Source organism: Plectropomus leopardus, chromosome 15 (assembly GCF_026936395.1).
Source record: "Plectropomus leopardus strain MGB_pleo_1.0 chromosome 15, ASM2693639v1, whole genome shotgun sequence".
Classification (NCBI taxonomy): domain Eukaryota; kingdom Metazoa; phylum Chordata; class Actinopteri; order Perciformes; family Serranidae; genus Plectropomus; species Plectropomus leopardus.
The window spans coordinates 12,186,412-12,212,787 of record NC_142190.1 but is presented as its reverse complement, the minus strand read 5'-3'; the positions used below and the strand labels follow the sequence as shown (position 1 = coordinate 12,212,787).

The following is a 26,376-nucleotide window of genomic DNA, read 5'->3' as shown; positions in this document are numbered from 1 at the left end:
TTAAACGTATGGTAGGAAAAAACTCTTCAACAAAGTTAATGCAGTATGAGAGATTTTCTTTTTTTCCTTAAAAATATCTAAATCTACAGCAGAAAAACACTTTGAATATTTTATAAATTGCCAAAAAATGTACACACCATACTGGATAATGGTGATGCCATATTTTTGGATATATATTTTTTTTTAATCATTTTCATCCTTTTGTACATGTAACTGTTTTCAAATATTTCATTTTGGAGATAAAAACTTACCATATGTTGGACAAGACTTTACAAATATGTTGCAGCCTGTTATAATTGAAGTTACTTCTATACGTCTCATGATGTCATCTGATCATATCAATAGTAATCCATACAGAAAGTGGAACACTGAAGAGTGATACCGGATTGAATCTACCCGAAATGTCACAAGACAGCTGTCCGCTGTTTTATCTCACAATGTGTCCTGATTCACCCAGTTTTCACAATTCGCTGACATTTTCATCATCTTCACAACACTATCGGCACATGAGTAATCACATGTGTGAAATTGGTTTCCAGAGAGTTTTGATGCCTTCTTTGTCTCTGAGCGTAAAAACAGCAGACGTGTGAATAAGAGCCACTGAAGGAAAAAAGACTGTGGTTTAAAATAAAAACACACCCTTGAGCTTTTTGTCAGTCGTTAACGAAGCTTTTTATTCCGTGAAAATAGCCTGAACTGTCTCTTAATATTTTTAAGAATGAAAAATGCAGTTATTTAAATCCAGGCCTTTTTTGCCTTCCTTCGTAAATCAAAGCTGCTAGCATCTCCAAGATGCCAACAGCTGTTCCAGAAGCTGCCCTGGTACCAAGAGTCAAATATTCAACCCCTCAAAATGTAAAACTGAGTCTGTTTAAAGCCGTCGTGGAGCAGCACTGGCCACATTCACCCAGCATAAACTTCCATTTCCTTCAGCGTACTTTAATTTGATCGTTTTCACCCGACCCTCACGCTGAGCCCTGGCAGAGTTCAGTCTGGGTCATGCCTCCTTTCTTGTTTGCAGTGTTATCAGCAGAGTGAACCGGGGCCCACCCCAGATTAAGCCGTGCTCCTCGCTTTCTTCAGCTTATGATGGCGAGGCCAGACTGCAGAGAGCGAGTGTTTGATCTGTGTTTCAGAGCAGCTGGAGGCCTGGAGAATGGGCGTCAGCGGGTTGGCTCATTAGCCAATCTTCACTGAGCGGCTAACCTCGAGCTACATGCACACTGCAAAAGTATTCATCTTTGCGTGTCATTAAAGCTTTTGTCCTGAGTCAAATTTGCAGATATTTTTAAACAACTGATATGAACTGCATCAGAGTGGGACCGACTGAAAGTCACATTTAAAAGAACCCCTTTCTGCCCATTTCTTTATCATCACAACAACTATCAAAGGATGAAAGTTAAGCGGGATTAGAGGCCCCCCCATCAATCACACATTCGATGTGCCAACTTAACTCTGTTATCAGGGTTTTGACGAGCTTTTCTCACTCAGCGGCTCTCTCTTTGTCATTTCACCAACACTGATGGCTGACTGAGGACGTTTCAAAGTCGAGCATCTTTTTCACAGAAAGGCAAAGATTTCACATGATTCTGTGCCGTTTCACAGCAGGTCTTTAAAGAAAAGAGCTTCTGCTTCTTCATACAAAGACCCATCTCTCTTAGAGATGACTTTTTTCTTGGATTATTGGAATAAGAAGCCCATAAAGCTGAGAGTGAGCTATTGACCGGGTGTCTCTCTGTCTTACGCTTCAGCTAAAAGGAGAGAAAAAAAGGAGTTTCTCTTATATTTCTTTTAAAGAATGCTACCTAAAGAGCTGCATTTAGAGAGAATGAAGTCTGTGCAATTCATCACAGCCTCGCTTGAGGTATGAATATGGAAAATGCAGTTTGTTATCAAATCAGCGAGGCTGGTTTTCTCTGCTATTTTCCCAGCAAGGTTCCACAGAGAAATGATTTTATCTGGTATTAAATATTAAAATCACCTGTGTTGTTTGAAGCCAGTTTAAATATTTTACTAGTATTGAACACGACTACAAGTCAGCTGTTTAATCTGCTCATTTGTTGCACGGTTTCTCCATGCTGAATAGGAACAGGCTTTCCTCGATTTTCTAGTTTTCAGATATTACAAACAACAGTTTTTTTTTTTTTTTTGGTCAGACAGGAGAAGTGGAGGGAGACAGTGGGGTCTTATTTTTGCTCATGAAATGAATGCAACTGGTGTGAATTTTAGCTTTTTGTCTGGTGAATGGAAATGTTGCTCTTCCCTGGTTGTCATTTGATTTGTTTTTCCTGTGCTGGCTGCTGAGAGTCATCACAGGATGTTGAATGAATGTATTTGTAAGATTTGTGTTTTATCTGCAGTGAGTGTAAACCTTTAAAGAAATATATTTTGTGTTTCTTGACCTGTGTATGTGTGTGATTATGTGTGTGTGTGTGTATGTGCGCCCAGTGAGTACTGGATCAGCGGTATTTATAGATACTTCTGAGTGAGGTGTTTTTACCTGCCAGGTGTACCAGGTGACAGGGTTTACCTGCACATGAATGTGCACACAGAGCTGTAAAGACTTTTTGGAGTTAATAAGGTAAATCATGCACATCCTGTACTCCACGGCGGATAAAACAAATGCTAACCAATATACTTGCAGTATGATTTGATTCAGGTGTAGTAATCTTTCTTGTTTTTTTTGGCTTCACAGAAACATGTCAAGTGACCTTTTGAAAATGAATGGTGTCATTTCAGTGGAGAACAAAGAGCAGAACAAGGACTCTGAAAACTAATGAATCTGTGGCTTCTGATGTCATGCTGTCATATTTTCCACATGTACCAAGCGAGTGTAAATAGAGCGAGCTGTTTCGTAGTAGGGGATGTTTTTGTACTCTTCACTCTGTCACTTGATAAACATAAAGGTACCAGTTGTCAATCCTTGACACCGTCACTGGTAACAGATTTTAAAAAGTTTGGAAACAACTCAGTGTTTGCGTTAGTTCAAATTCTGTGAATCTGAGATTTGTGAGATTGAGAATTTTGTCATTTTTGTGAAGACTTGCAGGATTTTTTTTTCTTTCTTTCTGTTTGTACCGTGATATATGCGAAGGGGATCCTTACACATTCTATGCAAACAAATGGATATAGAAGCATTTTAATAATGCAATGAAATGTAAACGTTGTAAAAATTGTGAATGAAAGTAAACGCTCTTAAATTTATTATACTTTCTGTATACAGTTTGTATTTATGAACTGAGTTGCAATCTAAACTGTATCAATAAACTTATTTTAAAAACATTTCCTCGAGCTTACACGCTGACAAAGTGCACTTTTTAGTTTTTTCTGTCTCACTCACACATACATACACACACCAATCTTAATCTTACATTTACTGTGTCCAGAGAACATATTCACAGATGACAGCTTGCCGCTACTGTTGGCCACAAAATCTGGTTTTCAAAACTCAATATTGGGCCCGTTTCAGTTTTGGGGGCCAAATATCTCAGTACATAGACAAGCAATTACTGAGTGCCTGGCACTTGTCTGATCTCACCGAGCCAGATGTGATTTTGCCACCTCATGGTGAAAATAAACACTGGGGGCAAATGTCACGTTGTGGTTCTGGATAGCATTGAAATCAGCTTTTCCAAAGCTCCACCCCCTTGCACTTTTTGTTCCAGTTTGGGTGCATTTCCAGTTGAGACACACTTGTTTGAGAGAGAGCTGGATACAGTGCCGAGAGTCAGCTCTGCTGCCCATTAGTCCCAAACTCTGACTGTGGTACTGCAACAAAATCCCCTGCGGCCCAAAAAGCTCTTTTCCCAGTTTGAAAAATATTGACAGGACAACTCCATGTGTCAACAAGGTAAATTATTACTCTTTATGTTATTGATTTTAAAACCATTACAGTCTGATTTTCATATTTGAAGAACCTGCTAAAGTACTTTGGTGTCCCAGCTCAGTTGAGGTATTTTAATGAGACGTCCATGCTTTAAAGTCACTTTGAGCATCGCTGATGAAGTGTTGTATTTTCAAAATTCTGATTTTTTTCTCACCATTTAATTATCCCTACGGTATTTTCAGTTGGTTGTCTCTGAACATGTGGCCACTATATGATAAAACCCACAAACTCAGATATAGTGTCATTAGCCCAGAACTGATAGTACAGTTATCTAGAGTAACTTTTTCAAAGAATGAGGACCAAAATATGACAAACTTGGTGACGCTGCCAGCTGTCATTCATTTTCATAATTCAGAATTAAGCCAATTTTAGGCCCATCCTTCCTGCTGACATCGATCGCCAAAGCCCTGATTTTCAGATGGTACAAAAGATCATGTTGCCAAATTTTCATGTGTTGTGTGAGGTAAGAGTCCTTGTTACATCTCCCTGTCTGCTAAGAAGTCCATCCTGGCCTCATCGATTTTATATACTAAACATGTTTAATATTTACCATCTGATATCCTGTTGTGAGGGGCGAACCCTGAGGATTGTTGGTAGCCCCGAGAGGCTTTTCAAGCAAAATCAAATGGGATTCAAATGAGAATTTACTCACCTTCAGCTTGTGCTGCAACATGTACATGTTCACGTCATCTCCATGACTTCATCCACATACATTTTCTGTAAAAACGTTTTGCAAATAGGTTTTCAAAAAAGTTTTAGTGTGGGCTAGTCTGAAAGAACAGGCAAGTAGAGTGGACTGAGAATTTTAAATAAATGATCTGAAGGAGGTAGACAATCATGACCACAATTTAGATTTGTTTATTTATTTATTCTTTTATTTTTATATTTTTTACAGCATATTTTTTAAGAAGATATTCACCCTATATTGACAATAAAAGCTTTTACTAAATTTCACAGGATCTGTCAAACTGATTTTAAAATAACCGACTTGTCTTATTCCCTAACATTTTTAACATAATATTGATTTGCTTTGCCTGGGGCATGTTCAATCTCAAAACATTTTCGACTGTTTTGCCACTGTTATTGGACTGAAAGACATGTTTCTTCAAAATGTTGTGCAACTGCGTGTAATGGTCTTTTGAGGTTTGTTTTTTTCCATTTGTTGAATGGGTCAGAGGTGCACCCAATCATCAGTGATGTTCATAAACCAAATCTTTGCACATTCAGTTCTTGTTTGTATTTCACACTTGTTTTGACAATATAGACTGAAATTTTCCTGTGCCAGTAAAACACCTTTCAATCAACAAGGCAGTGTGGCTGTTAAACACAACAGGGTGTTCAAAACATCAACATTTCCGTTTCAATGAACATCTTGCAACGTATTGTCGGGTCTGAACGCAGCCCTGCACCTGTGAGGAGGGAGGGGCTGAGGTTAGGACAGCCTGCATCTGGTAGTCTCTCTGCCTCTGTGAAATGGACTGTCTCTTGGGTTTCTGAAAGTTTGTTTTGTTTTCTGTCTTTGTGATAAAGATACGACTTTCTCCTCCAACCAATAAACAGCCCCTGCACACCAACCACACAGGTAGGCTCATTTCACTTATTCTGAGTAAGTAAAGCTCTCCTCAGGGCTGTGTGGGAAAACACAAACGTGTTTCTCCTCTATTACCGCTGCTCTCTGTGTTTCGGTCAGACCTGACTTTAGCCGGCTGAAATTCGCTTTGCACGCTGCTTTTAAAAAGTAAGCAGGGCAGCAGATAGTGTGGTTAGGTCTGTAGCAATGAGCTGCAGGAGCTAGCGTGGTTGGCAGGCTAACACTAGCTGGTAAAGATGCCAAACTTTCAAATGTTTCAACACTTGCAAACAATTGTTTTGAAACGTTTCAAAACCTGTTGGCTCAACATTGGCATCCACGGACAGAAGCTGGCATCGCAGTTATCACTCAATGTTTGTTTGGAAAGCTCGCTTTTCCCCATCCATAACGCAAATATATTCATTTATTTACTTCCTGTAGGATATATTATGTGACCTAACGATGGTGGTGCTATGCTGTAGTTAGTTGATAGACACACAGAAATAATACGATGCATGTTTTTATGCTTTGATGACTGTGGGATTCAAAATGTACAGTCTGAATGGTTTTCCATGGCGCAGCTTTTCTACTTTACAGTATGAATGTAAAAAAATAAAATAAAATGTTGACAGTGTATTTTAGATTTATTGTAGGAGCTGAGTTGGAACTTAAAAAAAAAATCAAAAAGTTAAATAGAAATTCATGCCATATGCATTAACACAACCAAATGAAAAGTAAGGGTCCCCAATTATTATTATTATTCCTATCATTGTTATTCTATATATATATATATATATATATATATATATATATATATATATAACAACTAACAAGCATGCTAACACTAGCCGGTTAGCCATGCTAGTGATTCCAGAAGTTGTAGTCTAAATGAAATACCCATTTAAAATCTTATCCTCATTATTGTTGCAGCCAGGCAGTATTCTTCCTCCACTGCTTGTTTTATTTTTTCACCATGCCGTTATGTAAACAAGGAGGATATGAAAGTGAGCCAATTTAGCAAAAACAAACAAAAAACTTGCTTAAAACCTGCACATCTCACAGTGCTTCCTTACTGAAACTGGCAGCAGGCCTAACAGAAGAGACCAGAACCGGCCAATCTTCCCCTAAATTTGTCTTTTTTAAATTTTTTTTTTTTTTTTTTTTAAATACCATTGTTGTCAATCATTTTAGTTTGTGCTGACACAGAGTTTTGTGTGATGTCGGTATTCTCTCCCTCTGCGGGTTCTGAGGTGCCAGCATTTTCTTTCTTCTGCTTCAGGCTGTGTACTCGTTTGTTCTGATCAAAAACTCTTCCATTTTTTTTCATCACCCAGAATGCACTGGGCAGATGAATCAAATGAATCATTTGCTGTGGTTACACAGTAGTTGTATTCTCACAAGGGAACAATAGTCACATTTATGCAGGACTAAATAACAACCGAACGATGTGAAGAGGGCAAACGTCTATTAAAAGGGCATTGTTGTACCTAATGCTTGATTCACAGTCACTTTATGAACTGTGAAGGGCGCCTTTGTTCTGAATATCTGTGAATTTGCGATTGTGGTGCTTGCATGCGTACACTCTTTCAGAAAGGTCAAAGTCTACAGATCCTGGAGCAGTTTAGTAAAGCCACGCGTTGTTGCCATCATTAAGGAGATTTTGTTTTTAGTCCGTTGTGTTGTTGTTTGTTTGTCAGCAGGATTACGAACAAAACTACTCAATTATATGAACCTGGTGGACATTCTGTTTTGGGATTGTCTGTCCATCTAGTGAATGCCATATGTCAAGAATGCTTTAGAAAATGTCTTCAAATTTTGCACAAATGTCCACATGGACTCAAGGATGACTGTACAGATTTTGATGGTCGTAGGTCAAAGGTCCACTGTGACCTTGTGTTTGTTTCATTCTCATGTATGTACAATGAACGGTTTAGAATTTCAAGATCAAAGGTCACTGTGAACTCATGTTCGTCAATTTATGTGAACACAATATTTCAAGAACACCTTGAGGGCATTTCCTCAGATTTTGCTCAAATGTCCACTTGGACACACAGTGAGCTGAATGGAATTTCATACTCAAAGATCGAGGTCATTGTGACCTCACATTTTTCACATTTTTTTGAACGCAATATAAATATCCACTCAGTAATTATGACAGTATTTCACATAAATGTCTAATATAATAAAATGATTTAGTAATGACATTTTGTATCCTAAAGGTAGGAGGTCAGCTTCACTGTGACATCAGATTGTTCTGCAAAAACATTTTTTGTGGCCATTTATTTACATCAAAAGGCAGGAACGAGTGGGGACAGATTTGGTCAGATACTGAACTGGTGACACTTATCTTGAAACTGAGGTGATGGTAAAGCTCTTCTGTGCCGCCTGATTGAAGATATGTGTGAAGTATTTATGTTTTTGAATATGTCATGTCATGTTATGCTCATGTTTGAAGCATTGTCTACTGTCATACCTATATGTGACAAACATGAATGTAACCCACACTTGCAACCTGACTGGTTCATTGAGGCATACAACTGCAAGGCTGTAACTGTTGTTTCATTCTGGCACGGTTTTGAATCACGGAGTGGATTCGTAAAATACTTTTCATTTTTGCTATCGTTGAGAGATGGGGCATTTGGCCTTGTTGAAAGTCTGCGCTCTCCCAGTGCCCTTTTAGTTATGTTTGGATTACTGAGAATTCTTACTTTTTGAGCCTTTCTGTCTCCTAGTTCCAGTTGTATCAAATCAAACTGTTAATTATGTTAATATTAAACCTTTAGTTGGAGGCATTGCTTGTGCACATCCAGGCCTTGACTCTGTAAACTTTGTTTGTTGACGTGATGAAGAGCCTTTAATGAAAAGGGGCTCTAAACAGCAGGAGGTGTGCAATTCAAGCTGTGGACTAATTAGCTGTTCAGTGATTGAAAGCTTGTGTACAGGAGCGAGTCTTCCTGTGCAACGGAGAGAAAGCTGCAGTTGTGGAATAACACTGCTGTTGTTTGGCAGCAAAACTGTGGATTAGGCTGCACAAGCTGTTAAAACTATTTTAATGGTCATTTTATGCCCTTTAGACAGTCGGACTGTGGTATTTTGGAAGAAAGGATCAATAGAACTGCGCAGGGCTAATTAGCAACATGTTTTGTGCTTGGCTGTAAAATAAGAATGAAAACTGTGACTCACATGGGACTAAGTAGATAATGACAAAAATGTGTTTCAAATTGTTCTCCTTCAACATCTTATGCAACCATTCTATACCATTCAGTGTCCTAAAAGTATTTCACTACATTTTTTTTATTGAATTGTTACAAAATAACAACAAATAAAATAGTTAAAGGATAGTGCTGGTCAATATTTTTTGTAGTGTCAAAAAATCCCTTGAAAATGGCAAAAACCAACAATATGTTTGTCCATTTCTGATTACCCTGACTTCCATACTATGGATGAAGCACTTTGAGACGCACTGGATTTCTACTGAAGACATATGTCTTTAAATCCAACAAACAGTAGTAATTAGGGGGGACTATTTTAAGCGGTGGATTAATCCATTTTTGGTGCTGTTGTGAGTTTTTGAGGCAGGGTAAGGGTCAGGGTTAGTATTTGGGATTGAGTCAAAATAAACAACAAAGTTATCTACATTTGCTTTCTACTGACTAGAATTTCCCAGCTGCAAAGTGTTTTACACTGGAAGGACAAAAAGACTTCTACAGGACAGGCTGGCAGAACACAAATATGCCATTCGCACAGATGATGTGAACCATCCCGTAGCTCGACATCATCAGGGCTTCCAAAACAGCAACCCAGCCACATTACAAGCCTTTGGCATCGACCACATCCCACCCTCCTTAAGAAAAGCAGACAGACTAAAGAAGCTCAACCAACGTGAAACATTTTGAATTTATAAATTACAGGCCACCAAACACCCAGGCTTCAATGAGGACCTAGACTTTACTGCATTTCTGTAAACATTGTCACTATGTGTAAATGAAAGTTTTCTGTTTTTTGTTTTGTTTGTGATTTTTTTTTCACTGTTTTGTTGTTATATTTACTATTTATGAGTATTGTGGACCCCTAAATGATGCCATCTGCTGGAATTTGTAAACACCTACACTCTTCTCAGGCCACAGTCCCCAGATACAGGTGTAAGTTTCCTATTGGTGTTAAACTAATATAAAAGGACCATCTGTTGTCCTGAGATCCGTTTGACTCCCTGACGAAGGCTTGGTTGCCTAAATGCGTTGTGTGTTTTAAAGGCCCATCATGACCATGCCGTAGAAATAAAGGCATTTTAACATTTCAAGGGAGTGCCTTGGAATTTCCTTTTTTCTGTTTATCCCAGTATATCCCCGCCTGAAGAGCACCTTGAACAAACTGACTTTTGAGTTCAGGAAGCGCTCCTTTTCTTGCGTTTTTGATAAACTATAAAGTGTTCATGGTAATGATGGAACATGTCATCAGAGCCACAGTGTGGCCAACGCTCTCTTGCACCGACTGAATAAGTCAATTTCCAATGATTTCTAAAATTACAATTCTTTGGAAAAACTATGATGTTCCTCCAAAGTTTGGAAAGACATCATGGTTTGACATTAAATGGTTAATCTTGCCACAGACATAATGTGACATATGTCACATATGACACATCACAAATGTCACTAGTGCAGCATGCTAAACTTACAAGCATATTAGGCTACATTTTTTTACACACACTTTTGTCACTTTTCATGCTAGATATTGTCACTTCCTCCTTGGCTCTTGTAACAATCACTATAGCTATTTATGTTTTTTGGTGAGAGCGGGCTGATGTGGCTCATTGATGTATTTTTAACTGTCACTGGGGCTCCATGGCACAGAGGAGTTAGATATAACAAGTTTTGAAACAGACACGCAATACTTATTAGTAGATACCTCCAAATTTTCAAATTCAAAAGCTTTCAATTGACACTGCTCTGTTTGGCCTACTGAACCAGGGCAACCACCTGGCCTACAAAAAAAATAGGTTGAATCATTTTGTCAGCTAGTGTGATGCAGATTTTTTTTTTATTAAATGTTGGGAGGACCCGAGGGTTAAATATTACTTCAGGCGGAAGAGGGAGAAGGTCTTTCCAGTGGTAATTAAGGGACTAGCAGACAAAAATGATCCAGTTGTGCACATATCTTCGTGTCTACCTGGACAGTAAATTAAACTGGAAAAAGAACAGTGGTATTGTACACAAGAAGGCTCAGTCAAGATTACTCTTTTTGAGGAAGCTAAAATCCTTTGACATTAGCAGGAAATTTCTACATGTTTTCCACCAGGGAATCTTAGCCAGTGTCCTGTTTTATACTGTGCTCTGCTGGGGGGGCAGCATCACTGCAGATGATGAAACCAGGATCAATAAGATAATCAGAAAGGCTGGCTCAGTGATTAACCTTACTGCAGACTCACATGAGGTCACGAGAACAAGGGTCAAACTGTTTTTTGAAAGCCATCTATTACATCTATTACACACTGTGTTTTTTTAATAGACTCAGAAGCACGTTTTGTGAGCGACTCAGGATGCCTCAGTGTTCGTCTGAATGACTCAGAAGGTATTTTGTTCCATCAGCTGTCAGGTTGTTGGATGAACACTTTTAGTTGTGTTCTTACCTGTTGATTGTGTCTCAAATGGCTTTTTATGGTGTTATTTATTTGTTGTAGTGTACATTTGTATTATTTGTGTACTGTGAATGAACTGTGAATGTTGTCTACAAGTGTCCCTGGTGGCAAATGAGTTTCCCCATTGGGGATCAAGCTTTCTAATCATTGTTGTTTTTGCTGAAATCAAACTATTTTGAAAAGCAGAAATGATTTGAGATGTTTCTTGAAACCAGCAGTATGTTAGTTGCTTGTTATCATCATTTTGTAGTTCACTGTTCTGAGATCTCTATCTTTGCATTACACCAAAATGAAGCAAAAGCTGAGTGCACAAAGTTTCCTGGATTTTGTTATCAGATTCAGTCAGAGTTTCTCTTTCCCTTAAATGCACAGCAACCTTTCTGCCTTTCCCTTCCTTTAAAAACTAAAATTTCAAATGATAAAAAAAGCTCTGTTGCCATAAAACTAACCTTTTGAAATTTAACCATGACCATTCTTCAGAGGAAAAGAACCCAGACTGAATGTGGACTGTAAACTTTTTTTAATTATATGCTGATATTGAGGAAGCTTTGCTGCTCTGTTGGGCTGTAAAGAGAAACAAAAGATATAAAGGGAGAGAAAAACGAGTGGGTGAGAGTGTGAGGCTGAGAATGTGAGACCGCTGGGAGCCATAAGAGTGATGATATCCACCGAGGCTTCCTGCCTTGTTGGGATGTAAACAGAGAGAGACAAAGGAGTCTTTTAATATCAACTGACATTAACATGCAGCTCATATCAACACTGTGTACAGATATGATTTAGAGGGCATACAGTCATGTCTGGCATTAAAATACGTCTCACAGAAAAAAAAAATGAAATGATATTTCTCAGCCCCCTCATAAAATGTAGCTTGTAGCACATGTCTATTTGAATCATAACAAATGCAAGAAATATGACAGTAAGTACACTGCAGTTGTGCTTCATGCAACAAATATCATAATTAATTGTGCGTGCTTGCCAGTTGAATCAAAATGTTATTAAGGATTATGAGTGGTGGTGTAGTCAAGCTCTGTTCGCATGGGACTCATATTAATAAGTGACCTCATGTGATTTAGAAATTACAGTTATCTTTGATATCAAGGCCTAACATAATAACTGTTGAGCCTGTTAAAAGATAGAAAATGGTCCTTTATCACCTGCTGCCATGCTTGTAGTTCATCATCTTTGGAGATCATCCTCTTCTCTTTGCTTTTTCTGCAAACTGATCTCCAGGCTGTAAAGTGTGATGAGCTACCTGCAACCAAACTGCTGTCATAACTTTCATTTACCTTTGCAACCACCATAATTCTTGACAGAAAAAAAGAAGAAAAGTGCAGAAAACCTTGCCAAAAATGACCTCACATCACAGACATGCCCATTTACACAGGAATCATTTTATCACATGACCTCTATGTTTGGAAAAATATGGTAAATAATTTGCAATGGAATTTTGATTGATAAAGTACGGACATGGCAAAGTCACACAGGATTAAGGCCCATGTTGCGCTCCATGTTGCTCCACATGAAAATAAAACACCTCTGTGACAGCTGACATAAAAGAAAGGATCAGATGCTCTAAAAGCTAAATATTCCCAATCCCGATCAGTTAAAAAATGCCTTGATTGGACTCTGATCTGATGTTTGAGATCGTATTGGGACATCTATAATGCCAAGAGTTAGATGAGGAGTTTGAAATCACTCTCATGTCTGTGTGAAGCAGCTAATTAACTTAGCTTAGCATAAAGACTGGGCATAGGAGAAAGCAGTTAGCCTGGCTCTGTTTAAAGCAATCTCGTGCATCAGTACCAATGTGATGTGTGTGATATAAGCTCCCTCTCTGGGCCCATTCAGACATGATGTGCCGCAAACTGTTACCACTCTGCTGTGTCCTGTCCCTGGGGCAGGTGGATCTAAGCTCTGTTAAAATACATTTAAAGGTTTGTTTTTTCTTGGTAAAAATGTATTGTTTTTGCTAAAATAGCTTCCGGTTGTGACTACATTGCCCTTGAGTAATTTCTTTCAGTTTGTTGAGCACAGTATGATGTTGGTACATGTGCATATGTTGGCTTGATTGTTTCATTGACTCATGTAGCTTCGCATAAAGTCTCTGTGGTGTAGCTCGCTGACCAGCAGTAAGCTAATTAATTATTCTTCTAGTTTAGTATGTTCTGTCGTGTTTTTATACCAAAGCTGGCTGTGGGAGAGCTTATTTCATTCTGTTGTTACCAGTAGAATAAATGGCCTGTTGGAGCCTAAAAATGCCTGTTTATGTCTTATTCATCACATAACACAAGGGAGAGTGCATCACTACTACATCAGCAGCTTTCAAAGCACTACAAGAACACTACTTCCTCCTTTGTTTCCTTCCTCCAGAAATGATGGTTTTGATCGCTTAGCGCAAGTGTATAAAAAAAGTTTCAGATCAATGACGACCTGGATGTTTACAGCACCTGTGACGGACAAAGACAAAGTAGAGCTTGTAGATCATATTCATCACCAGTGTACTTAAGCGTTGCCAACGTTAGCTGTATCACCTCGGAGAGTTGTGAGGGTGGGCGACTATTTAATGTGCTTTTAAAAAACTCCCATTCACTGTGCTATTAGACTGTCGGCCAATAAAGCATCGGGAAAGTGAAACATTCATCATCAGTTTTCTACAAGGTCAAAGCAAAGCTTTCAAACTGTCTGCGAACAGTCGGCTCAGGAACAATATATATGTGTCCCTTCACTTTCATTCACTTGATGCAGACTTCATTATACTGCCAGCTCAGATTGAAGACAATATTTATGAAAACACAGTTTTCTGTCAAATGTTCTGCCCTGCAATATTGTTTGATAGGTATATCTTGATATTTGTTTTTGCTGCTGTCTCAAAATTGAAACCATACATAATTATCACTAAAAAACAATGTGGCTCAAATGTCAGCCTCTCTTGTAGTCGCTCTGCGTTGTTTTCTTGTTTTTTTCACATAACCATTCACAGAAGATTATTTTTTACTCATAGCACAGAAACACTGCTAATGGAACTCTTTGAACTGGAGACATAAAGTCAGTTTAACAGAGCAATTTTCATGGAAAAGAGAAGATTTCTGTCTGTCCTCTTTTTGTTAGACATCACTGAAATGAACCCCTTTTCTTATCTGAATGGCAGTCCTTTTCGTTCCTTCCCGAGGCGCTGACAGAGCTATTACTATGATGTTTTCATCTCGGCTTGTTGATATGAAATATACTTGTTGCTTCAAAATGCCAGTTCTTCAACATTAAGTGCAGAGAATCTTATAAATGTATCTTCTTTATGTTAAAGCTTTTGTCACTCTGTAAAAGAAAAGGCATCTGAGACCTTTTTATTTATTAAATTGCCTTATTGTGTCATGCCCCCACTAAACACCATATGCTTGAGACAAAAAATAGTTTGTAGTTTACATTGCACTGCAGGAATTAAACTGATTGAACTTTCTATTGACTCCTGCAGGATGATTCCGTTTCGTCTTGGTTTCGTTACCAGCTGCAGAGTCATCTGAAGATGGGATGAAGTCAGTGCCATGCTCAAGGACACTTCAGCAGAGCAGACTGAGACTCCTGCTGTAAGTTATATTAATTAACACACTACAGTCCATTCACACCCCCATCTTGTCACTGTTTTGGGAGTGATCTCTGCATCAGAGGCTGTAAAGATGCACAAAGGCATCTTTTGCTGCAGCAGGCAACAACCCAATGCGTCCAAAACAGCTACTTTGTCAGTAGTACATGTGGGATGGGTGGAGGCAGAGGTGGATGAGTCACACAAAGTCTGGACTTTCAACCCAGAGTTATTCTAAAAAACAATAGTGTGCCAGTGTTTGTAGCATTATACAATAGGGACATAGGTTATATAAAGTTACATTACGTTATAACAAGCATACTTAATATAAACCAAGCTGTTTTTTAATCTTAACCACATGCTTTTATTGTCTTAACATAGGGGAATAAACTTAAAATGTAACTTGTACATTGTACGTTTATTTTGAAAACAGAAGTGTATTTTGAAAAGATGCAATGCGTGTGACGAGCGTAAATTGACACGCTGTTTCTGAATGTCCAAAATTGATGCAGGAGGGTCATATTTTGACACATAGGTCCACTTACAAAGTGACAGTATTTGATGAACTGGGATGACAGTGTTTTGCATATTACTGGTCAAATGAGCAATCACAGTGTAACAATCTAAAATTTTATATGATTAAAACATAAACCAATATCACTGTTCATAAAGTGAAGCGGTGCAGTCTCAAACTAGTTTTCCGATAATTTGCAACTTGTTCTTTCAATTTCAGTTGTGTATAATGGACTATTTTTGATTTTCACACCGGGATTCTTTGAGCTTTACTGCTTTGTTCCTGACAGAATGCAGCGTATATGTGTGAACATATAATTTGCATTCACGCCTCTGTGTATCTTAATCTGTCTGACTATGTCTGCACAGTGTGTATTTGAAAGTGTTTTTTGTGTGAACGCCCGAGCGTGTTGTCACCGCCTCAAACTGACAGCTGAACTATCCACCCAGCATTAATTGAGTTCACACACGCATTAGGTCGCTCTGGGGAGGGAAAAAAAATAACAGTGGAAAAAAAAGAAAACACCCTTCACACTATAATTTGTTTTCCTGTGTCGCCTCCTGACACCGTGAAGATTGAGGCGAAATATTAGCGAGAGATTACGTCTAATTTAGAAAAGTTGTTTTGCCCATGTCGAGCATTTGGACTGACAGACGAGGACGGGCTGTTTGAGTGTTTATCAGCTGTCGTCGTGAAACTCTGGAGGGCCTCTGATATAGACGTCCATGTTTGTGTTGGAGGGAAGAATCTTCTGGAACAGAGTGGACAGAGACTGAGGGGGGAGACAAAGAGACGATCTGCTGCTGAAATTGGATGATGAAAGGATGAATGGATGATGGAGCAGAGATGAGTAGGGATGTGATTATTAATTGGTGATTGAAATTAGGAGTCAGAAGAGGGAAGGAAATGAGTGAGTGAATGAGAAAGTGTGGGGTATGGTCATGGGGAAGGAAAGAGAGAGTTGCAATTCTGAAAGCGTCAAATACCAAAGCTTTGACACTGCTTTCAGCATATTATCTAGAAACCAAAACGCATTTTTTGCATGTGCGTGATACACCCCTGGACGGTGTCGGGTGAGAATGCAGCTGGACAGAACTGGTCATGTTGGTATTCACTCTCCTATGAATGGGATTTTTTTCTTTTCACCACATCTTACTATGTGCATGCTGCCTCGAATCCTAACCATCCGTGCCAGCATGTGCATTTGTTGACGTTCTGGCATTGGTTGCCATGTGCTTGTCTTGTCTACACATAACCATGGGCCACGTCATTTCATCATGTGCATGTGTTGACATCACAGTAGCGCCATCCTGGAACATCAACCGCAGACAAATAAAAATACCTAAAACACAATATGTAGACACAGAAGTACACTGCAAAGCGAGTGGGTGGGATGAGTCAGAGTAATCACTTGCCCTTTTTACACATAGCCATTATGCCGCCTTTGAGTTTTTATACAGAACCAAACAATGGCGACACAGCGCCGTCCCAGTCTGATTTTAGATAGCATGTCGGCATCAGAAGAAAAAATGTCTGACAGTGTGACATGTAGCAAAGCAGCGTTGGCCTCTAGTGTGATGAGTTGGCATCGCTTAACAGTAACAATGGCATAACAGGGATTGACACTCATTTATCGTTCCTGTGATATGGCCGCTGATCTTGCTCCAAAGAGAAGGAGCTCTTAGACCTATTTGTCTGCCAAATTTGTTGGCATTTTCAGCTATTTTTCTTTTTTTCTGAGTTAGCTGCCACCTGCTGTTAGCTGCTTTTTGTATCACCCAGCAGTGGGTCACACACATAACATGTCTTCAAAACGTCACTCCTGTCCTATCAATGGTCCCGTCCTGCCTGCTGTCCCTTTTAATTTTTATTAATTCAGTGCTCTTACGACCTCCACTGCTGTCTTAAAGGCAAGACAGCTCAACCCCCACATTACCATTTGCACCTTTTATAAAAAACGGCCAAGCAAAATAATGGCATGACATTCCCGCCCTGACCATGCAGTGTAAAAGGGGCTACTGAGTGAGGGAGAGAATAAATGTATAATTGGACACAACCTGCACAAGCTTTGTGTGAACAGTTATGCCAGAGAGCTTGATCAAGCCAGCTTTTGGGATGGTTTAGTTGAACTAGTGCAGAGCCCATCCAAGACCACCTGTTCAGGGCGACATTTGTTTGCGGCCCCCGAATCGCTGAATCAGCTCCCATAAAAAACAAACTAGTCAGAAACACCACAAAACCACTTTGTGGAGGTATTGATTTCATAAAATGTGTATTAGCCGCTTGTCTTGACATAACCATTGTGATTATAAAGTAGAGCATGGATGTAGTTCTAGTTCAAACTTACACAGTCGGAGTTGCAGCGGCAAAGTGGAGCTGTTCCTGTTGGCTATCTGCTTGTGTGGAGAAGTGTTTGGTTGTAACTTTTGTAAATTCAGCATCAAGAAGCAAAAGCGAACTGCAGTCACCAGAGCCCTGAAGCCCCGCCCCTGATGCTGCACAGAGCGCTGTCTACTTATTTATTCAGCACATTAACACTGAACATGTTGAATGTCCAAATTTGACATTGCACGTCTTTTGGTCCTCAGCAACACACACATCAAGCCTGAAGTAGATCGCATAAGCGGTTCTCGAGATATGTGAAGGACACACACACACACACAGATAGACTGAGAGTCCTTGATTTACTGTAGACTGCATGAATCTTTGAGTGTGTCATCATGTATGTCTCAATGATGACCTCTTGAAAAGTGCTACTTCTCGAGCTCTTGCTGATTTATTGGAGAAATATACTTCTCAGGGTTTCCCCCAGTGCATAATAGGCCCGGTGGGCCACCATGCCTGACCTGACCCCCCATCAGGCCAAGCATTTCTTCTTTTTCTTCTTTTTTTAAGGGGTTTATAGACTCCAGTCACAGTGGGGTGGTTGGGGACGGAGAACATAAATATTTTGAAAGTTTAATGGCGACATTGATTGGTCAATGTGAATGCATCTCATCCGAGATCAGTTTTCTTTTTCACCTGAAGGCTTTGCCTCAAACCACTCTGAAGTATCAAACGCTAACCCCTTGATTCCACTGGCAGCATGTCGAGAGCACTACGGCTGCGGCGCTGTTGTGCTCCGTCCTCCACACGGCTCTATATCCCACCGGGAGTGTCTGTGAAGAGTTTCAGAAGTAGAGTGTCCTGCCAGCTGATACTGTACACCCTATGAGACTGTGCTTATTTCGTCCCTTTTTTTCGTTAGAAGAAATACTGGAGACATAGTCACATTTACAAATCTCCAGTCAACTGTAGCATTAACTAGATGCAGGGCCCCATGGAAACACTTCTTCTAAATTCTCAATTCCACAACTCCATCCGTGGGTTCGTTTTCTATAGGGCCCTGCCATCGTGTGCTGGCTGATGCTCGGCCACCGTCAACAAAAAGACACTTTTGCTGCCAGTGGGCCACCATTTGGCCCCCGGCCCCCTCAAAAGATACTTGCCAGTGGGCCTTACAACTTTACTGGGGGGGAAACCCTGCTTCTAATGTCAAACCCTTTCAGCCCTCACGCAGACAGCAGATCATCTGGATCACGATAGATTCACAGATGTGATCTTCTCTCTGTGAAGTGTGGGAGAAGGATGGATGTGCTTTGGGTGGTGAATTGTTTGCTTGTCCCAGCGGGATGCACAGGGAAAAAAATTAACAATTATGCTGTGAGCTGCATGCTGACTGACGTGAAAAAAAACCCCATCTGAATCAGACACAACCAAACATTTCATTCCATCTCTCAGGGTGATCCCACTCCAGCCTCCATGGACTATTCTTTCTCTCACACCTTCCTTGCTGTTCACAATAATTACAAATAGATACATAACATAATTTTCCTCCAGCAGCCGATGCTCCTTACAGCAGCAGATTCAATTCCAAGGCAGTACACACAAGTGCTCATAAAATTATTTATTTCTCGTTTGATATTTGCGTGTTGTTCTGCAGCTGCTTCCTTATCAGGTGCATTTGGTGAAAACAGAAAGTGAATATGTGCATTTCAATTTTCTGTATAATATTTTCATGTATAGTTAAAAAAGGAGGAACAATACTGAAGGTTTTTTTTTCTGTCAAGTGGCATTTAAAATACAAGGCTAGTGGAAAAGGCAATACCATGCACCACTTTTATTGTGTACAAGCTTGAAAATGGCATACACATACTTATTATGGTGAAAGATAAGTTTTTTAAAAATAATATAGAAATATAGATCTTTATATAGTTACATCTTTGTATAGTTGGCTTAGAAACAATTCAACCAATCACTGTGCACTTATGTCACTCAAGGTGCTTATGCTTGGAGAGTACCTACTTTTAAAAAGGGGCATACGAAGTCCTTCAAAATGGTATTCTAAGGACTGTTCCTAGTTCTCATGGTGTGGACAAATTGAAAAGGGGGCTCTGAGAACTACATTCTTTTTCTCGAGTTTCTCGAGTCCAGAAATGCCTTATACAGTATAATACAGACAGTAGGACCTATGCAATCAAAACAACAGCAAAATTCAATTTATTTTACAGCAACATGTTGGTGGGACTAAAACCTAAAAATGGAGATAAATCTCCTGCAGTTAAACAAGTATCTGCCCACAGACAAAGGAGAACATGACTGTTCTGTTTTGAATGCAAGTGCTGTTGCTGTCATATTGGGATGTAAAATAGATCACCAGTTAAATAGTAAGGCTTTATGCTTTCAAACAATGAAAAAAAATCAAGCGAGTGCCACTCTATATGTGATAAAAATTCCCACTCTTCTCATATTGGGGCTGCTGTATAAATGCAATCCATGTTTGGATCATTTGTTTGATAAACCACTGACCCCACCTCAAAGGTCATAGGTTGGCTATACAGCTGTAGAGATTCATTACTGTCAAGAATAAAACTTAAAAAAAACAAAGACAAATTTGTCCTTGTGACATCAGTGCAGCCTGGACAAATCAGCATCACCTGAGTTTTTAGCAGCGCATGCTGACACGCACACACACACACACACACATGCGCGCGCAGGGTGAGCTGCTGCAGCCGACTGCCCAGAGAGCAGTTAGAAGATGTGTAATCAAGACAGAGGTTGGCTTAACAGCTCAATTAGCAGCCGTAATTAAAACACTCTTTCAAAGACAGATAGCATGGATCTCTCTCTCGCTCTGTCTCTCTCTCTCGCACACACACTGAAAAAATGTAACCATTACATACAGGGGCTCATTAAGAACAGCAGAAGTAATGTACAGACATTTCTGCACTTACACACTGAGAAAGTGGCACTCTTTCATTTATTCAGTAATGACAGAAACCAAGGAGAAGCTCCTCATGCATGTAATTATTAATCAGCACCACCAACAAACCTGACTACATCTTCTTATATAGCGCTGCTGCTGTGAGGATACTTCCTGTCTTCAGTTCTGATGCTCACAGACACTTGTTTTCTCATATATATATATATATATATATATATATATATATATATATATATATATATATATATATATATATATATATATATATATATATATATATATATATATATATATGTTAATTCCAAGCAGGACAGTAGGTAACAGAGCATTACCACAAGTATTTTGCTTCAGGCTTCTTTGATCCTCCACACTGAACCTCTGTGGTTTTCTGCAGTCATAGGTGGGCGGATAATTCGCCAGAACCTGTGATGTGATTTCATTACAGCGTAATAATCCTTTACAGCTCGTCCTGTCCCACACGTAACGACAATAAATCTAATCAAAAAGAGTGTTCAGCGCTGAGGGAAAAGGAGCACAAACAGCCGCAGAGAAAAACATTTTTATTTCTCTTGTCACTTTTTACTGTATCTCCGTGTTGCTTTATGGTTCTCACCACAATATTTATGTCCCATTGTCCTACTCAGTAGAGTTTTTATCATCTTGATTTGTTGTTGTTGTTGTTTCTGTTTTCTTCCTTTCTTTTTCTTTGTTAGTGAAGTCCTTGTAAAAGGATCTTGTTTTTTTGTTTGGCTGTTTTATTCAACCAGACATTCCAAGTTGTAATTCCTTACTTCTTTCTGTTTTATAATTAAGCTCAGACATATTTCAAAGCAATCAACTGAGCAAAATTAAATCCAGTATAGGGGAGAAAAATGCTAATTGTAGTATCCCAAATGCAATTACCAGTCAATGAAAGAGATTAGGGCTCTTGTGAAGGATCCATCAGAGTGATGACAGTTTCTGATCAGAGCTTTTAGCCCTGTCCATGATTTCCTCAAAAATTTCAGGATTTGTTTTTAAGTCTTGCTGCAGACCGTCTTGTCTTGGTTCCACTTTAAATGTTCAAAGAAGGCAGTACTTTATTTATTGTGCCAACTTAGAGATGGTTTTGCTGGATGGTGAATGTAGAGAGACCGACACTGAAGAAGTTTGCATCCTGAATCTCATGTGCGGTTAGGTTTTGGCAATAAAGAAACTTGGTTAAGATTAGGGAAGATTTTGTTTGCTTCAAGTCACAGCTGACTGTGGTTTTAACAAAATCATGATCTTTTCACTAAACTTAACAAGTCCTTTTACTGCCGAACATAACCATAAAAACATTTAATCGTGCTGCATGAGCAGATGCTGTTGGGTCTAGATTAAACTTCATTATGATTTTGTTTCACATCTAATGCTGGCATTTTTAAATATTCTGATTAAATACTGATACATTTCATTTTGAAAAGCAATAGCTACATAATGAGCTTGAGGGGCAGAACGTTCTGAGCTTAGATAGAGGGAGTGAAATTGCACTTCTGAGTGTCACTTTAAGAAAAGCAGAGCCATAAATCAACTGAGCTGAGGATATTGGAGAAGCTGACAGTCACTCTTGTAATGGAGAGTAAGTCAGTACAGCAGGCAGCTCCACAGACAGGGGAGGGTGGTGGAGGGGGGGCGGAGGGGCATTAACATGGTTCCCACTAATTGGCAGTTTAATACGTGTTAACAAATTACAGCGAGGCTTATCACGTTAACGAGTTTGGATGACAGAACTCAGTCAATGAACATGATGAGCTCTGAGTAGGTTTCCATACTCTGCTAGACTTACTGTACAGTGGGCCTGCCAGATTCTGCTCTGTTTCACTGATCAAATCCCCCAAAACTGGGATTTTCTGTGAGAGATTCTGAGATCCCAGTGTCAAAATCCAACTGAAGTATCCTCAAGCACGTTGCTGAATTCATCCAATTTGGATCTTGTCCCTTTAGTATCTCCCAAGGAAGGTGATCAGCCTCATCTAAAGGTCTTGTTGTTAAAAATGTCAGATTTTAACAAAGGAATAATTAACAGTATGTGGTCACAGGGAGTCACAGTGTTATTTTTGATTCGGCAACTTGAGAAGCCCCAAGTTAGGCATCCTTCTGCATCTGCTTTTTACACCCTGGGATGCCACTACTGTGATGTCAGCAAATGCACATGGTGGAATGGCACTGCACACGGTTATGTTACACATACCATAGATATTTGTATATTTTTTCTGTATTGAAGATTGTTTCCCTCATCATCAGATTGCTTTTTACTCAGTAAATTAGATGGTTGGTTTAACCAAATAGTTTAAAAACACTTATCTCTTATCATGTCCATCCATGCAGACAGCTGTGGTTTTATTTAACAGGGGCTAGAGAAATTAGAGCAGGAGTGGACGGGATTAACAAACAAGAGATAAAAAGTAGTTGGATGAGGGGAGGAAGAAACAAAGTAGAGGTGAAGAGAGGAGAGAAGTGGTGAAACGTGTTCTAATAAGCTGCTGCTGACTCACATCATGCTGCTGGATTAATAATCAGCTCTGGATGGCCTAATTGAGAAATCTCATTGTCTTAAACAAGCGAGGAATGGCCAGCGGCCAAGGACACTAGAGGAAGAGCAATTTCCTATTTCCTGCAGCAGTGTTTTCATCAGTTATTAAGCTGCATTGATCTTTTCCTTCAGTGTACCGTATGGGAGTTTGAAACATTTCGAACAAATAAAGTGTGAGGAAGCAGCTGCTTAAAGTTCAGAGCTGTGACTTTGTGCGTGTGAAGATTGATGGTTTCACACTCACACACTTTTACACTGTTTAGCCTGATTGCAGAAATGTTTCAGTGAACTAAAATCAGCAATTTTGAATTCTTGAGTTCAATTTCAGTCCCTAAAAAATAAAAAAGCGGGACCTTCTAAGGCCACCAACCAACGATGTGTGAAAATGTGTTTGGGTCTAACCATGAGAAGAATGAGAGGCCTGATAAATCAACTCATACATGTTTCTGCACAAATGCGTTTGATGATTTCCAGCTCATAGTGAAAATACAAATGTGATCACAGTTTATTTATCTCAGCCTGACATGAAATGGAAAAGTTTGCTTTGCAGGACTTGTTTTGTTTAGATTCACACAGCACAAACACACAGAGACCCAGGACATGTAAACAAAAGTTTATTCACAAGCAGCTTGTTTATTAGAGTTTGTAGTAACCCGATCTTTAACGGTTTTCGCTTTGCTTTCCAAGCGCTGGTGATGCGGTGTAAACATCCATCCCATAAACCCGCGTGTTTTGTGCTCATTTCCTGTTGTTAGTTTGAATCTTATCCCGACTTGTTAGAAACAGTTCTGCATATCATTTGGAAGAGGACCGACACCCAAATTTTCAAAGCCTCAATGAACTGGAGCCAGTTGAGCTGGAACAACATGGTGCCCACTTTCCACAACAAACTCAAGTAGTGAACACTCGAGAACTTGAAAACTCTCCAGCCATGTGAATACACCCGCGGAAGAACACTGCTGATCTGTGTTGGATGCAAGGAGTCATTTGTTTGAACAAAATGTAGTTTTCTCTGCAAACAGAGTTCTGAAAGTCATCTGTTCTCTATAAGTACTTCAAAGGAAGAGATAACCAGGCCTTCCTTTTCTTTAAGACAATCCGTTAGTTCTGTGTTCATTCACAATATTCTAGTAAGACACCTTTTCAAACTCAACATGCTCTCCATCTATTTTACATGAAAATAGATTTTTATAGTGAAATATCTACAGGAAGGTGATGTTTCTTTCTCGTAAGGAAAGTGCAGTGATGTAATATCCAGTAAGTATTGATTTATTGACTTGTTGGCCAAAAGATGTCTAGACATCTGGGTTTTTTGTAAGGCTGTGTTCAGACTGGCATAATTGATTTCAATGATATCAATGAGTCTACCATGACAACACGGCAGAGATCTTGATGTAGAGGCCAAAAACTGCACTCACTGTCTCACTTAGACAAACAACACAAAGGTGAGGTCTAACACTTCATTAAGAGTGTTTTCTAACACTATGAGAAAAGTTGAAGAATGAGGTAAACTGGTTATGTCATGGTCTGGCTCTGCAGCCAGATACTATTTGTTTGTTACTTTTTGGTGTTATCTTATCGTTGGCTTTTGGTGTTATCTTATCGTTAGCTATATTATTTATCCATCATTTGTTTAAACTCCGGTGAATCAAGAGGATTTTGTTGTTTTGGGAATTCTGTTATGTTCTTTGTTTCATTCATTCATTTATTTGGGTTTGCTCCCGTTTTTATTTTGAGATTCTCACCTAATGTGTCATGCCTTGTTTCAGTGATTATCTGCCCCGTCCTGATTTGGTCCATCTGTGTCACTCTGCTCTCCTTGTGTATTTACTCTATTTTCTTCTCTCTTTGCCACTTCATCTTACCTGTTTAGTGAGCCTTCCTGCATTGTTTCCCCTGAGTGGTCTCCTTGTGTTTTTGACTACTTTTTCCGCACATTGGACTTTGAGCCTGCTTTTTGTTGTTTGGATACCTCTGCCTGACATTTTCTGGACTTCCTCTTGTGTATAGAGCTCTCTTTGGCAAGTACATAGTCTACTTTAACTGTTAGTTGTGTTGTCAGTTCATTCTCTGCTGGCACCGGTGTGTGATAGGTTGGTTCTCATTCCCAGGTGCTCACATAGCAACATATCCTCATAAGGTTCGTATGATAGCTTACGCATTAGCACCCCCTGAATGAAGTTACATCCCTCAAGTAAAGTTACAAAATAAGCATAAACTCTATGGTGGTTAGGTTTAGGCAAATAAATGTGGTAAGGACATACTTTAAAATGTCTCAAGGTTCACTTAAACAACAAAAGTCCCCTGGGGAAAGTCATTTGTTTTGTGCAACACATTCTCATCCCAGCTCATCAAATATTGGACAGAGCTGCTCACGTCTACATACGATGTGCTGGGTATCCTTGTTGTTCAAAATACACTTCCGTTTTCACTGGAAATGTACAGTTTCTGCACGTTGCATACAGTATTTTTCAATCTTCAGCGTTGACAGAGCACCTCATATTTACTTTCATTTTGTTGTGAAACACAAAAACATGGTTAGGTTTAGATAAAAACAATGGTTTGGCTCCACATTCACACTGGAACAAACCCATCCACTGCCCCTGTCGCCCTGCCAATAGGGACTTTCCAGCTCCATATACTGATGCGTCCAGTGGCTCATCATATCATGCTGCCATAAAAGATGTTGTGTGGTTGTGTTTATAATTAATGCCGTTCGAAGGCTCAATCACTGACCAAGCGGCAGTATTTTACAAGTTCAAAATGAGAACAGGCTGGTTATGTGACCCATCCACAGCCCCAACTCGCCTCCTAACTGGATCATCTAGGACTGCATGGGATATGTATGAATTTTGGTGCTTGACTTCTCATAGTTTAACATCTGAACTGTGCATGAGAACAGCCTGCACATAGGGACGCTTGACCACGCCCTTCGACATGTCAGACAGATGCTAAAGTGTGCATCGGTCTGAGACACCACTGGGCATTCACCATACACCTAACCTCACCATAAATCAGTGGCAGTATTAGAGAAACTGACATAGTATAATCAGACCATGTGTTTCTTTTGCCCCAAACCTAACCATTCTTAACTTTGTAGCATAGTCCTATCCATCGCTGGTTGCCATGTGCTCATGTTGTGTAAACATAAGGACCATGCAGCATCATTCTACCATATACATTTGTTGATGTCACGGTAATGGCATCCTGGAGCATAAACAGCTGACATAGACAGATACCTAAAATGTCATAAGTACACCGGAAGGTCAGAGTTGGGGTGAAAATGTGTTGTATTTTCTGATCTTTCAATTTCACATGCCATATTAATCTTCTGTTGCTGCTTTTTGGCTATTATAGTTGAAATCTAAGAGTTTTCT

The 26,376-nt window shown here is 39.4% G+C and overlaps 1 long non-coding RNA gene across 1 annotated transcript in view; it reads left to right on the top strand.

Moving 5' to 3' along the window:
- Positions 1-5,300: 5,300 nt before the first annotated feature.
- LOC148187246 (uncharacterized) overlaps positions 5,301-26,376 on the top strand; it is a 29,162-nt gene continuing 8,086 nt past the window's right edge. The window contains exons 1-2 of the long non-coding RNA XR_015779021.1: positions 5,301-5,468; positions 14,561-14,672. This is a non-coding gene — a long non-coding RNA (uncharacterized LOC148187246). The remainder of the gene's footprint in view (positions 5,469-14,560; positions 14,673-26,376) is intronic.